Raw genomic sequence first — 15,130 nt, forward strand, 5'->3', positions numbered from 1 at the left:
GAATACAGAATTCTGTCCTGACCATCTTTAATTTCGGCACTTGAAAAATAGTGTGCCGTTTCCTTTCAGCCTCCATGTTTCCTGATGAGAAATCTGCTGTCATTCACACTGATTTCTCCCTATAGGTAATATGTTATTTCTCTCTCATCTTATTCAATATCTTTTTCTCCATTTCTGTTTTCAGGAATTTGATTACAATTTGTCTTGGTGTGGATTTCTCTTTGAGGTTTACTCAGCATCTTGCTTGCATTTGTGAGTTTTCATCTTTTGTCAAATTTAAGGAAATTTTCAGCCACTATTTCTTCAAATATATTTTCAACCTCACCATCTCTCCTATCTCTGATAACATAAATATTAGCTCTTCGGTTTACTTTTTAATTTTTTTCGTAGTTTATATTCCTTTTGCTGATTAGATTGGGTGATCTCTCTTGTTCTATATTCAAGTTTACTGATTCTTTTCTTGAACCATTCTGCTGTTGAGCCTATGCACTGAAATATTTTTTACTATTATTATTGCATTTTTACTTTTAAATTTTTCATTTTTTATATCTACTATTCCCTTGTTGAGATTTTCTAATTTTAAGTTTCTTCCAAACATATTCATATTACTATTCGCAACACTTTTATTACAGTGGCTTTAAAATACTCACCAGACAATCCTAATTTCTCTGCCATCTTTATGTTGACATTTATTATTTTTCCTGTTTCATTATATTTAAAGTATTCTAGGTCCTGGTGTGATGAATTTTTAAAAATCATTATCAAAATCTAGACATTTTGGATATATATAATGAGACTCTGGATCTTATTTAAAATTTTTCTTTTAGCTGGCTCACTCTGAGACCACTCTGGCCCAGAGGGAAGGGAACAATGGGATCATTATTGCCACTTGAGAGCCACACTCTGCCTCCATCAACACACAAAGGGTGATGGGCTCATCATTACTGTTGGCTTCAAATGGAAATCATGGCTCCTCACTGTACCTTTGCTGATGCCTCCATGGCTACGAAGGCTAGGACTGCCCTGTTACTGCTTCCCACATGACCTTTGCTTATGTGAGTGGGAAGGGTATGACTTTATTAAGCTGGTGACTGGCCACTAGGCTTCCGATGACATCATTCTAGTAGTTGGGGAGGGGTACGTCATTGCCAATGGGTGGGCACGGAAATCTTGACTGACATCTGATGAAGGATGAGGATTTAGTTACTTACTGGTGGCTGAGCGTCCCCACTCCCTATTTGGCTTTTTCTGACACCATCCTGGAGGCAGTGACTGGGGATCATAGAGCCCGGTGAATACGGAAGTCTAGGCTCCCTACTCAGCTTTTGCTGGTATGGCTGAATGTGTGGTCACAGTGTTTCTGGTGTTTGCTAAAGTAGAACACTTATTGTTTAAACGTTTTCCATGTTGCCATGTTGTCCTTGTTTTTTCCTTTGGCTAGAGAGTGAGTTTTTGTTGAAGCTTTTTCTACCTGTGCCTTGTATTTCTAGCCTGCTGGCTTTTTCAGCTCTAAATGTAGGACATGAGACAAAAACAAAACAAAATGAATAACAAAAAAAAAAAAAAAACAGGGACCTCGCAACTGTGTCGTTTCTTGAGTCCTGAGGTCTCTATCTTGTATCCATTCTTTTCTCCACATTTCAGTTTTCTTACGTTTGCTTTGCGTATAATGTCCACAGATTTTAGTTCTACCAAGCAGGGGGAATAGGGAAAAGATTATGTCTATGTTCATCTTCAGAGAATCTGAATCCCCTTTTATATTTTTGCCCAAAAATGAAATAAATATAGTTTCAAAAAATAGAAAATGGCAAATTATCCCTGTTAGTTATTTAATGACATCCTATTATTAAATTTACTAGCAAGAGAAAAATATTTAATTGCTACAATTGATTATTAAATCCAGAGGTTTTATGAAGTAACATACCTTAGAGATAAATTGGATAATGCTGCCAAAATTTCATGAGAAAATGTTATTTTGTTAATATATTGTTGTAAAATACTAAAAATTATTAATGGAAAGGCACAGTAATATCCCATAGTTCTTAATAGTACACTATCATGGTGTATTCCAAGTGTGTTTTTAAGTGATTCAAAAGCCTTTGTGTGCTTCCCTTGGAAAACTAAACAAACATATAACCTGTCTGAGATCAAGAGAAAGCAATGATACACCACAGAAATCCACACAATTGTCTAACATAAGTTGGGATCAATGCTGATTGACTGAGGTTCCTTGTTTGTCTTTATTCATTTGTTTGTTCATCATTGAAAGAAATTTAAAATATTTTGCACAGAGAGACCAAAGGTAAATGTTCATAAAAGACAATGATGAGTCACACTTCTACTTACCAACCATTGTATGCCCAAGTAAACTTATTATGATGAATACGTTATTGAAAATATAACTAATAATTCTGATACATATCATTGCTGCTTGATGTTCATCTAAGCAAAGAATAAATTTTAAAATATTTTAAAATAGGAAAATGCAATATTAACTCTTGCTGGATGTGATATATGGGCAAGTCTTTCCAGTTGCTTTTGTTCTCAATTGCCTTATTAAAAAAAACTATAAATTTTTCTTTACACATGACTCCTATGACCTGCTACTGGGGATAAAATAGCATAGGAGCTCAGTAAAGTAACATGAGCAGTGTATTCCTCCTTGCACAGAAAATTGCTTTTCTAGGAATGGAGTCTAAGAAAATATTCAGAAGTACATGATGGGATTTATATATGCTGAAGTGTTCATTAAGGTGTTGATCTATGTAACAGTAGAATAAATTGAAACTCTCTTTTTAGGTAGGGTTGCAGCCTCTAGGATAGGGAACAAAATAGTAGGTGCCAGGTATGCCCCATTCTGAAAGTGAGTTTGCTCAGCTATCAGTCAGGCAAACTGACTCTTCATTTGGGCTAGTTCTTTTGTAAATATGCTACCTCAAAAAAGGGCTCCTCTTCCTTCAAACACTTAAGATGCATGTGACTGTTTTTTGTGTGCATCTCAGACCATAAGCTCTGCAGCAGCAGTATACTTGGTTAAACATTGGGTATTTATTATCTGCAATTTTCACTACCTTACCTGATGAGTATATTTTACCATTTTTACTGTTAAAGCAACTACACTTATAACTGGCTCATAAGATGTAGAGCTGGGTCCAGCTAATTTCAAAACATACGGTGTGAAATACAGATCTGTTTTATCTTCTTTCCAAATGGCTACATAATTTGGGGCATCAATTTCTCCATTATCTTTTTCTTAGTGTTTTCCTAGCTTTCTTTTCAACCTAGGGCTCATCCTTCCAGCTGTACCCAGCCTGAATGAGGATGTCATGTCGTTTATTCCAATAATTTTCTAGGATCTACCTCCAACAGCATTATAAAAAGAGAACGTGTCTCCAGAGAGGGAGGGCATCACTTCCTCCTGTCAGTGTTAACTGCCAGGCTGTGTCTATAGACCTGAGTATGTGGAGGTATGGCCAGATATATTTTTCTTTTATTTTTTGTTACAGAAGATAATTTTCCTCTTTCTGCTGAATCTTTTAATCAATCTGCTATAGTTTTCTATGTTCCAATAGCAATAAGTGTGTAGTTAAAACAGAACATGTTAGTTGACATTATTTAGTGGTTATCGTACGACACAAAGTCTGAAGTACCTTGTACGAAGATTAGGTTAAATAGTACAACAACTGTAGATGACAGTTATTGTTTCCATTTTACAGATGAGAAAACTGTGGTATAAGTAAGATAAGCAATATATCCAAGGTCATACAGTCAAACTAGAACTAGGATAGGTCCAATCCCAGTATCCACGACATTAACCTCTACCATCTTGTACCTCTCATGAATAATAAGACGTACCAGACCTTTCTGCTGTGGGATTGAGGCAAGGGCATATGACTCACTGTGGGAAGTCACAGAGAATAGGATCAAACTGGGTGGTAGGGAATGCACAAAATGCAACCATTAATCTTCAGGAGGCAATATCCATTTGTCCCCAGCACCCAGCCCAGGCCCTGAAGTGGAAGTACACCCAGGAAGCAGTTGTCAAATAATGAGTTCAGCCTAGTCCCATCAGGCAGAGTTCGGTTTCATCCCTCCAGTCTAGTTTCTTGATGCTTCGGCTGCTTTGTATTCCCCCAGGCTGCATGGGAAATTCTGTGTCCAGGTCCCAGAGGTCTGTGAATTAATCCTGCACCTGCCTGAACAATCCATATTTTTTTTCTCCGTGTCATATTTGGCAGCATACATAGGAACAGGCCTTTAGATAGCAACTCAGCATTGTCATGTCAGACTGAAGATGCTTCTAGGGTCTTTTCTCTGAACACAACTCCTTTTGAGCAGCAACGACAAAAGCTCCATACCCTAAATCATAAAGGAAGCTCCGGGGAGTAGGAACAAAAATAATGCTTTAATACAAGCGTCCTTTGCAAGAGCTTGCAGCTTGGGTATTCTCAGAACAGCAGGAGAAAGAATATATGAATATAAAAGAGTGCCACTGCAGCCTTCGGAAAGTGTAGCTCCAAGAGTTAATGAGCTGGTGTCTGACTGCCAGGGGCCCAGTGTGTTAATTACCCACAGAGCCCACCCCTACCCAAAGTCCTCATGAAGTCACTGATGCTACGGTTCAAGACAGGTGCCCAGCTTCACAGTCACCTTCTCAGTCTTGCCAGCCTTGTTCATGAAAAACATCTCCCTACCTCCAAAACCAGGACAGCTTGAAAGGTCCCTTTGTTCCTACGGGCTGCCTTTCTGGGACAAAGTAGCTGGCTGGCCCTTTGGTATTCTCGATGGTGGCCCAGGCTTTCAAGCTTTTGCACGCCTAAGGAGAAATGTGGTACGCTGCTGGGTGCTGGAGCCAATCACCTCATGAATATCTTTATACCAGGGCTTGTTTATGCCTGTTAGGTTCCTGCAGCTCAGCGGGGTCTCTACTGCTCCTAGAAGTGGTGGATTAAAAATTCTGCTGAGTGAAAACACAGGCTGCAACTCCAGGTCCCAAGATACTCTCCAATGATATGATTCTTCTCCCTCTCATCAAACTGAATTGGCAAATGGAAGCCAAGGACAGAATAGCAGAGAATACGGACAGGTCTTCCTATGGATCTATTTTCCCCAAGTGTTTAATCAACTCAGGCTTCCCAATCTGGGTCAGTGCAAATCTATTGTAAGGCTGTAATCAAACTTGTATATTTCATCATAGGCTATAATCAAAAGTGGGCATTTCAACTTCCTTTTGAACAAAGCTATAGTGATTTTGCCTCTTCATGAGGTAGGGAGGGGATGTGTTACTGCTCAAGTCTAACCCAGTCATTCACAAATGCATTCAATCAAAAAAAACATTGAGAGACTACTGTGTTCCAGACACTATTCCGGGCTTTGGGGATGTATCACTGAACCAGACAATCAAAGCAGCACCCAGCCTCATGGAAATTGTATTCTGACAGTGGGAGGCAAGGGGGAGATGGACAATGAGTAAGATACATAATATTTAAAAGTCAATTGTATGGTATAGTAAAAAAAAAAAAAAAAAAAAAGTAAGTGAGTAAGTGTGGTGGTTTAGAAAAGAAGATAGGGGGCTCACACTTGTAATCCCAGCACTTTGGGAAGCCAAGGTGGGCAGATCTCTTGAGGCCAGGAGCTTGAGAGCTGCCTGGCCTACGTGGCAAAACCCCATTGTATTATTCCATTCTCATGCTGCTAATAGACATACCTGAGAGTGGGTAATTTATAAAAGAAAGAGGTTTAATTGACTTACAGTTCAGCATGGCTGGAGAGGCCTCAGGAAACTTAATCACAGCAGAAGGGAAAACACATTTAACAATTCACCGTTAAGTATAATGTTAGCTTTATATTTGTGGTAGATGTCTTTTGTCAGGTGGAGGGAGTTCCTAGTAGGCTGAAAGGTTTTACCACGAATAGTAGTAGAATTATTTTCACATACATTTTCTGTACTTATTAAAATGATAATATTTTGATTTTCTCAAATGAAGTAGTAAATTGCAATTATTGATTTTTGAATGTTTTACCTTCTTGCATTTGTGGAATAGACTGCACTTATCTGTTTGCTAATATTTAATTAAGGGTTTTTTATATATGTTTTCAGTAGATATTGGTCATTAAATATCTTTCTTTGAGAAGTCATTTTCAAAATGTTTGTGTCAGATTTATACTGCCTTCATAAAATGAACCGGAGTGAGATTTCTCTTCCTCTTTATTTTCTGAAAGGCATTGTGTAAAACTGCAATTATTTCTACTTTAAATTGTTTCTTAATTTTTATGAGTACATAGTAGGTGTATATATTTATGGGGTTCCTGAAATATTTTGATACATGTGTATAAATGCATAAATCACACCAGGGTAAATGAGGTATCCATTCCCTCAAAAATTATTCTTTCTTCATGTTACAAACACTCCAAATACACTCTTTTAGTTACTTTTATATGTACAATAAATATTGTTGACTGATTTAATCAGATTATTAGATTTTTCTCTTATTGAATTGTTAAGGTTTTTATATATTCTGATTATTAATTCCTTGCCAGATGGATAGTTTACAAATACTTTCTCCCATTTTGTGGGTTGTCTCTTCACTTTTTTGATAGTTTCCTTTACTGTGCAGAAACTTTTTAACTTGATGTGATCCCCTTTGTCCATTGTTGCTTTGGTGGTGCTTTGCGGGTATTACTCAAGAAATCTTTACCCAAAAAAATGTCCTGGAGAGATTCTCCAGTGTTTTGTTTCAGTAGTCTTATAGTCTTAGAGTTAAGTCTTTAATTCGTTTTGATTTGATTTTTGTACGTGACAACAGAAATGAGTCTAGTTTCATTGTTCTGCATATGGATATCCAGTTTTCCCAACACCATTTACTAAAGAGAATTTCCTTTCCCCAATTTATGTTCTTGAAATCTTTGTCAAAAACGAGTTCACTGTGGATATATGAATTTAATTCTGGATTCTCCATTCTGTTCCATTGGTCTATACGTCTATTTTATGCCAGTATTATGTTGTTTTGATTACTATAACTCTGTAGTATAATTTGAAGTCAAGTAATGTAATTTCTTTAGTTTTTTTTTTTTTTTTCTTTTTGTTCGGGATAGCTTTGGCTTTTATGTTTTTTTTGTTGTTGTTGTTTTGTTTTATTTTGTGGTTCCATGTAAAATTTTGGATTTTTTCTTATTTTTACAAAGAATTTCATTGGTGTTTTGATAGATATTGTGTTGAATCTGTAGAATGCTTTGAGTAGTATAGACATTTTAACAATTTTGTTTCTTTCAATCAAAGAGCATGAAATTCTATCCACTTTGTTGTATCCTGTTGAATCTCTTGCATCAATATTTTGTAGTTTTTATCATAGAGATCTTTCACTTCTGGCTAAGTTTATTCCTAGGTATCTTATTTTATTTGTAGCTTTTGTAAATGGGGTTACTTTCTTGATTTCTTTTTCAGATTGTTTGCTGTTGGCATCTAGAAATGCTGCTGATGTTTGTATGTTCATTATCCTGCAACTCTACTGAATTTATCGATTTTAATAGTTTTTTGGTGGGGTCTTTTTTGTTTGTTTGTTTTTCCAAATGTAAGATCATAACATTTCATCTTACATTTGAAAAAAAAATAAAGACTCCACCAAAAAGAGGATTTGACTTCTTCTTTTTCAATGTGGATACCATTTATTTCTTTCTCTTCTCTGATTGCTTTAGCTAGGACTACATTGAATAGCAGTGGTGAAAGTGGGCATCCTTGTCCTGTTGCAGAGTTTAGAGAAAATGATTTCAGGTCCTCCTCTTGCATTATGATACTAGCTGTGGTTTGTCATATATGGTTTTTGTTGTGCTGAGGTATGCTCCTTCTATGCCCAATTTTTTGAGGATTTTTATCATGAAGGGATGTTGAATTTTATCAAATGGTTTTTCAGCATCAATTGAAATAATCACATGTTTTTATTCCTTTATTCTGTTTATATGATGTATCACATTGATTGATATGCATATGTTAAACCATCCCTGCATCCCTGGGATAAATCCCACTTGGTCATGATGCATAATCTTCTTCTTAATGTGTTGTGGGCAGGGGTTTGGTCCTGGGAATCAGGGCATGATGGGGGATTTGCATGGGAAATCTACAGAGTGGTTGGAGCCAGAGGACCATGATAATACTGTGTCCAAGGGGTAAGGGGTAATATCGAGGCAAAAATGGGAGAAGCAAAATCTCTTATCAGGTCCAAATCATGAGCACACATGCAGGAAAATAAGATGAAATAAGAAAATGGATACACCTAGAAAGAGACTAAGAGTTTTAGAAGAAAAAGTGGAGAGAGGGCAAGGATTTTCAGCAGATAGGATCGAAAACGTCAAATTTCCCTTTTTTGGATGCCAGATATATGCATGCAGATGAGTACATATGGTTTAAATGGAAAGGGCGCCCAGCTCCTGAAATATTCTCCCCACCTTCGTATTCGTTGCCTCATTTCATCATAAGTTCCTGGTTTCATGCCTAAAAGGTTTTGAAATTTTTTAAGATTTTAAATAAATTAGTAAGTACTTAATTGAAAAGTCATTTACCCCAAAATATTATTACATTTATATTTATTTAAAACAAAATGTTATGCTTTATTATCACCAAAAATTCCAACATAGACCATAGGATTATGAAATTATTCTATTTCATATCTTTATAAGTTATTTAGCATAAATTCTAATTTTTTGCGCTCTAAATGAGGAGACTGAGGCCTACATAGATCAAATAGTTTCTCTAAAATTCTAATTGCTGTGACTCTCTACTGCAGTTAGGGAGCGTTTTCTATGTTGGGCTGTATCTAGCAACACTCTCAGTGATGAAACTTCATGTAATTTTTTTTTAAGAATAAACTTCAATAATACAACTTCTTTGATATGAGAAACATTTAAATGCTTCTTATCAATCCATGAATCAAAGCTCTTATGACATTTTGAGGTTATCTCTGTTTACATGTACCCAGTACTCCTGGAAATACTTAGTAAATTCTTTTTCTTAAAAAAAAAAGCATCAATTCTTCTATGCTCAGATATCATTATGTTATAAATATTAGAAATAGGAAAGATTTCATCCATATTTATACAATTAGAGAATGCATGCTTGTTTGTTTCCAAATAACTTTATATGTCAAAAAAGAAAAAAAGAAAAAAAAACCCTTGCGATGAAACAAGGAGGTAGAGGTGACAGAAATTGGTTTCTCTTCTATAATTATTTTGAGTTTATTCAGCTAATTCAAAGGCTGGTTCATTCTAGAAAAATAAAATTGATACACACTCATCAGAGGCTACTTGTGCCAATTTTTTTGAACTACCAAACAGACTTGTTAGTAAGAAATAGAATTGACCAAACTTGAAAAGCCATTGATGAAAATGGACACTTAAATTCCCCATGATGACATGTTTTCTTTTTTCTCTTCAAAAAACTTGGTTTTCACTAAATAAAATGAAATGGTCATACCACAAAGCAAATGCAGCTATCACAAATCTACATAAATGACATTGACTCTATTTCACTGCACATTTTTCACATTTTCACAGCTGTGAAATCTGGAGGCACCTTATGCCAATTTACAATTATGTTCCACAAAGCATTTATTTGGCCTTACTAATTTATAAAATTGTAGCATTTCTAAAGAAATACCACAATGGCATATTATAGTATGGCTTATTTTTTATACCCAGTGCCTAGTATAGTGTGTGGTAAATTGCAGCGGGTCAGTGAATGTGAAAGAGAGTTTCAATATTGTTAAGTGCATATTCACAGCTAAATTTTGGTGTCTTACAAGTTTTAATTGCTCAAAGAAAAGATGACCCTCAGGAAAGGGAAGAAGTGGAGCTGAGTTAATGATTAAAACTAGTTTTCCAAGGGGCTCTGCAAGGGAAAGAAAGTTGACTAACATATGTGCTGGGTAGCCATGCCCAGAGAGAGCAAACACTTTCATGGGTGAAACACTCTTTAGGTTTCAGATCATTTTAGGGACTTGCTGGTGAATGGCTAACCACAAAGGTAACACTTATCAAGTTACTCAGGTTAAGTTCATCATTAAATTTCCTATTTTCTTTCTCCCAGAATCTCCTGGGTTTTGTTTAATGTTGGAGACAGATGGTGCTGACACATTTCAGGTGTTAGTTGACGATATTTTGGTTTTCCTAGGTTTTTTCCAAGTAGATTAAATCCAACAGTACATCACTTGTGTTTCCCAGCATCACAGTCTTTCTCCTGATGCCTGAATCAAATATTTGATCTTTCAACCATACTTATGCTTCCTGCTCTGCCCACAAGTTCTCCCTTCGAACACCAGGCACCATCTGTTAAATTGATGTGAGGAGGAAATGAGAAACAGTTACATGAATGTTGCAACTGATTAGTTATCAAGTGATATCTAATTAGCTCATCTCTGATTATTATGTAATTAAAGATATCTATCATATCCCTAGCTCAACCCCAGCACCAAATATTTCTTTTTGTCAGAAGTCAGGAAGGACAATACATCATCCCAGCTTTGCCTGAGAAGCAAGTCAGCTTCACAGCTCAGCAGGTTTTGCTTCAGTTCTTCCTCACTGGTGACCAATTGTCTGAGGCATCCCCTCTCTAAAGCATTGCATGAAATCTTTTCTCACATTTGCTCTGAAGTGGGAAGGGAAATGAGTAAGGACCGTGTTTTTTTTTGTTGTTGTTGCTTTTCTATCATTCTGGCTTCAGCTTTTTGTATCTTGCTGAATAGAAAGATGATGTGAAGCCGGCTGTTCCCCTCTCCTTGGCTCCTGGGAGAGGATCTCAAACTCTCTGTCTGCAAAAGCAGGGTGTCAAGAGGACAATGGAGGGTAACGATGGGAAAAGAGAGGCTCACACTTCCTTTCTTCTTTGCATTCTTCTCAAAACTAAGGGAGGTACTGGGGAGAGAGAGACCTGTAAGTAAGCACACAAGAAATGACTGCAGTGATGACAGGAATAGCTAACTGCTGTTGAAAAACACTGTTGGCAAGCAGTGACTGTTTTAAATAGAATATACAACATTGTAAGATGTTATATATAACATGCATCTTTTATATGGTAATACGACAATTATTTTAAAAATGAAGAAACTGAGGCTGGGAGAAGTTCACATGCCTTGACCAATCTGTAACTAATATGCAGGGAAGCAATTTGCAGACCCTGGTCTCTGCCTCCAGAAGCTCAACTGTGCCCTTAACAATCCATAATAGTAATTTGCCAACAGATACATTACGTATCTTTCCGATCCTCAGTGTTCCCATCTACAAAACGAGGATGGAAATCCTTACTTCAAGGGGTTTTTGTGAGAATTATATAAGTAAATGTGTCTAAAAGTCCTGATTTTAATACATGACTCATGGATGTTCAGTTCGTTTTTAATTTAACCTGAATTTCTGTAGCTATCATAGTCTGATTTATGTAGCATATCTTTAAATGCCAACAATATGTCAGACACCAAGAATGCTGTGATAAATAAGATATCCAGGAATCTTTCCTCAATAGCCCCTCGTCTAATGAGGGAGTCAAATATGTATATAAAATGAACATGGTACAGAAAGATAGATATTACCAAGTAACTCTGAAATGTCTGGGAAACCTTAGAAAATCATATAAAAATTGAGATTCATTCTGAAGGGTGAATAAGAGTTAATGAAGGAAACACAGGTGAGTAGAAGGATGTTTCTGTATAAAATGTGTCAAAGCATGATTATATGAAACTACATATTTAATTTTTACTGATTTTTAATAATTTAATGGGTTTCTGCAGCCATCACCACTGGGCATTTTTAGAACATTTCCAATACTCTCCAAAATTGCCTCGTACTGTCAGCTCCCACCTACATTACCAAATCACTGATCTGCTTTCTGTTTTTAGAGTTGCTTTTTTAGAAATTTCATATAATGAGATCACATTATGTAGTCTTTTAAATCTGACTTCATTCACTTAGTATAATATTTTTGAGGTCTATTTGTGTTGCAGTAGATATGAGTAGTTCATTTATGTTTATTCCTGGACTGTATTCTGTATTTCATGTACATACAGGTCACATGTGTTTATCCATTCATCAGTTGACAGACAATTGCATTATTTCTAGTTTGGAGTTAGGAAGAATAATGCTTCTATGTCATTCTGTGCACCTGTATTTATTTCTCTTGGGCAGATATTTAGGACTGTAATTACTGAGTCATATATTATGTGTTTAACTTTTTAAGAAATATTAATATATAAATAATTTACCAAAGTTTCTGGACCCTTTTACCTTCTGTCTAGCATTTTTTAGTATTCTACTGTTCTATATTCACTTCAACTGTTAGTATCCGGTTTTTTAGTATAGCATTCTAGTAGGTCTCTAATAAAGACCATCGTGATTTTCATTAGCACTTCTTTAATGACAGTGCAGTCTAATGCATTTTCATGTGCTTAGTAATCACATGTGTATATTTATATATACATGTTTATATACATAAGTATATATTAAATATGTATAAGTATGTATATAGAGGGGATATGAAATATTTATTAAAATCTTTCCTATTTTTTACTTCAGTTGCTTGACTTCATATTGTTGAGTTACATTCTGAATATAAGTCTTTTATCAGATATTTGGTTTGCAAATATTTTCTCCTTGTCTGTGCCATGAATTTTTATTTTAAGGTCATGTTAGTTGCAAAACTTTTATCAAATTCGTTTACCAAGTTTTTGTTTAATGAATGCTGTTTTTAATATCATATCTAAGACATGTTTGTTTTATCCAAAATTGCAAAGATTTCATTCTTTATTTTCTTCTAGACACTCTATATTTTTAGTTTTAGCATTTAGAAATATGACACATTTTGAGATAATACTTGTATATGGTGTGAGTTAAGGATCTAAGATTATATTTTTTATTAAGACATCTCATTGTCCAGCATCATATGTTGAAAGCATGATTCTTTTTCAAATTAGATTTCCTTGATACCTTATTTCCAGCCTCCCTATTGTATTCCTTGGATATATGTCTATCCTTAAACCAGTACCACAGTGTTTCTTGATGCTGTAGCTTGATATTAAATTTAAAAATTTGGGAGTGCAACTTCCCTAATTTTTTTTCAATTTTTTAATTCATACTAATTTGCATTTTTACATAAATTATAACATTACTCTGTCAGTTTTTCCATAAAAATTCTGCTAGGCCAGATATACCTGTAGTCTCAGCTACTGGGAAGGTTGAAGCAGTAGGATCAGTTGAGCACAGAAATTCAAAGCTGTGGTGCACTATAATTGCACCTGTGAATAAACACTGCACTTTAGTGTGGGTGACATAAAAAGCCTGCTAGGATTGTGCCAGGGATTGCCTTGAATCTATAGATCAATTAAAGGAAATTTTCTATCCTAAAATTATTGAGTCCTTATTTACATCTTCTCGATTTTTCTTAGCAATATTTTGTAGTTTTCAGCAAAACTCTTATTTTATTAAATTAATTCTTAGTATTTTATTATTTGTGTTATTGTTTAAGTAGAATTCATTTCTTTATTTGTTGTTAGTATGTAGAAATAATATTTTTTGTTGTTGTTGATTTTGCATCCTGTGAAATTTCTGAACTCATCTATTTGTTCTAGTAGGGTTTTTAAGATTTTTTTTGTTTGTTTGTTTGTTTGTTTGTTTGTTTTGAGACAGAGTCTCGCTCGCTCTCTGTTGCCCAGGCTGGAGTGCAGTGGCGCGATCTCAGCTCACTGCAAGCTCTGCCTCTCGGGTTCACGCTATTCTCCTGCCTCAGCCTCCCGAGTAGCTGGGACTACAGGCGCCCGCCACCACGCCCAGCTAATTTGTGTGTGTGTGTGTGTATTTTTAGTAGAGATGGGGTTTCACCCTGTTAGCCAGGATGGTCTCGATCTCCTGACCTTGTGATCTGCCCACCTCGGCCTCCCAAAGTGCTGTGATTACAGGCGTGAGCCACCGCGCCCGGCCTAAGATATTCTTTAGAATTTTCTACAAACATTATCAAGTCATCCACAAATAAATACAGTATATTGATTTTGTATCATATGAAATTAGTAAATGATTTATTTGTTCTGGTAGCTTTTAAAAATGTATATTCTTTAAGATTTTCTGCATGTATTATCATGTCTGTAAGCAAAACCAATTTTCTTCCTTTCCAATTTGGATTCCTTTAATTTGTGCCTTTATTAGAAACTTAGTAAAAACTTGAATAGGAGTAGTGAAAAAAGAAATATTCACTGCATTCCTTATGTTATGTGGAAAGCACTCAATCTTTCACTGTAAAGAGAGATATTAGCTAGAGGTTTTTCCCATATCCCTGTACCACTTAGAGAACATTAGCTTCTATTCCACATTAAAAAAAAGGTTTTATCATAAATAAGTGCTACCTTTTGTCAAATGTTTTCTGAATCTATTGAGATAATTATGTATTGTGCCCCCCCTTTATTCTATCAATACTTGTATTACATTGATTAGCTTTTATATGTTAAACTAACTTTGTATTTCTGAGGTAAATCTCACTTGGTCTTCAATTATAATCATTTTTACATACTGCTGAAATTAGATTGCTAATTTTTTGAGGATTTTTACATTTATGTTCAGGAGGGATATCGATGTATATTATTTTTTATTTTTTGTAGTGTCTTTGTGGGGATTTTGTATCAGAGTTATACTGACCTTACAAAGTGAGTTGGAAATGTTTTCTCCTTCTCTATTTTCTGGAATAGTTTGAGTATGATTGGTATTTATATTTACTCTTTAAATATTTGGTAGAATTCACCAGTAAAGCCATTTACACCCGGTCTTCTCTTTCCAAAGAGATTTTTACATTAAAGAGTCAATGTATTTACTTCCGATGGGTCTATTCATATTTTCTATAAATCAGTTCTTGAGTCAGTTTCAGTAATTGATGGTTTTCTAGGAATTTTTTTTCCATTTAATATATGTTGTCATATTTTTGTCAAAAAGGTGTCTCAACATTTTCTTAACATATTTTACGGTATGTGTAATGATGACCCTTCTTTCATCCCTGAAAGTGGTAAGTTGATATCCTCTCTGTTATCGACTGAATGTCGGTGTTCCCCTAAAGTTCCCTTGTTGAAATCTCATCCTCAGCGCGATGGTATTTAGAAGTAGGATCTTTGAA

The sequence above is a fragment of the Macaca nemestrina genome, chromosome 13, assembly GCF_043159975.1.
Source record: "Macaca nemestrina isolate mMacNem1 chromosome 13, mMacNem.hap1, whole genome shotgun sequence".
NCBI lineage: Eukaryota > Metazoa > Chordata > Mammalia > Primates > Cercopithecidae > Macaca > Macaca nemestrina.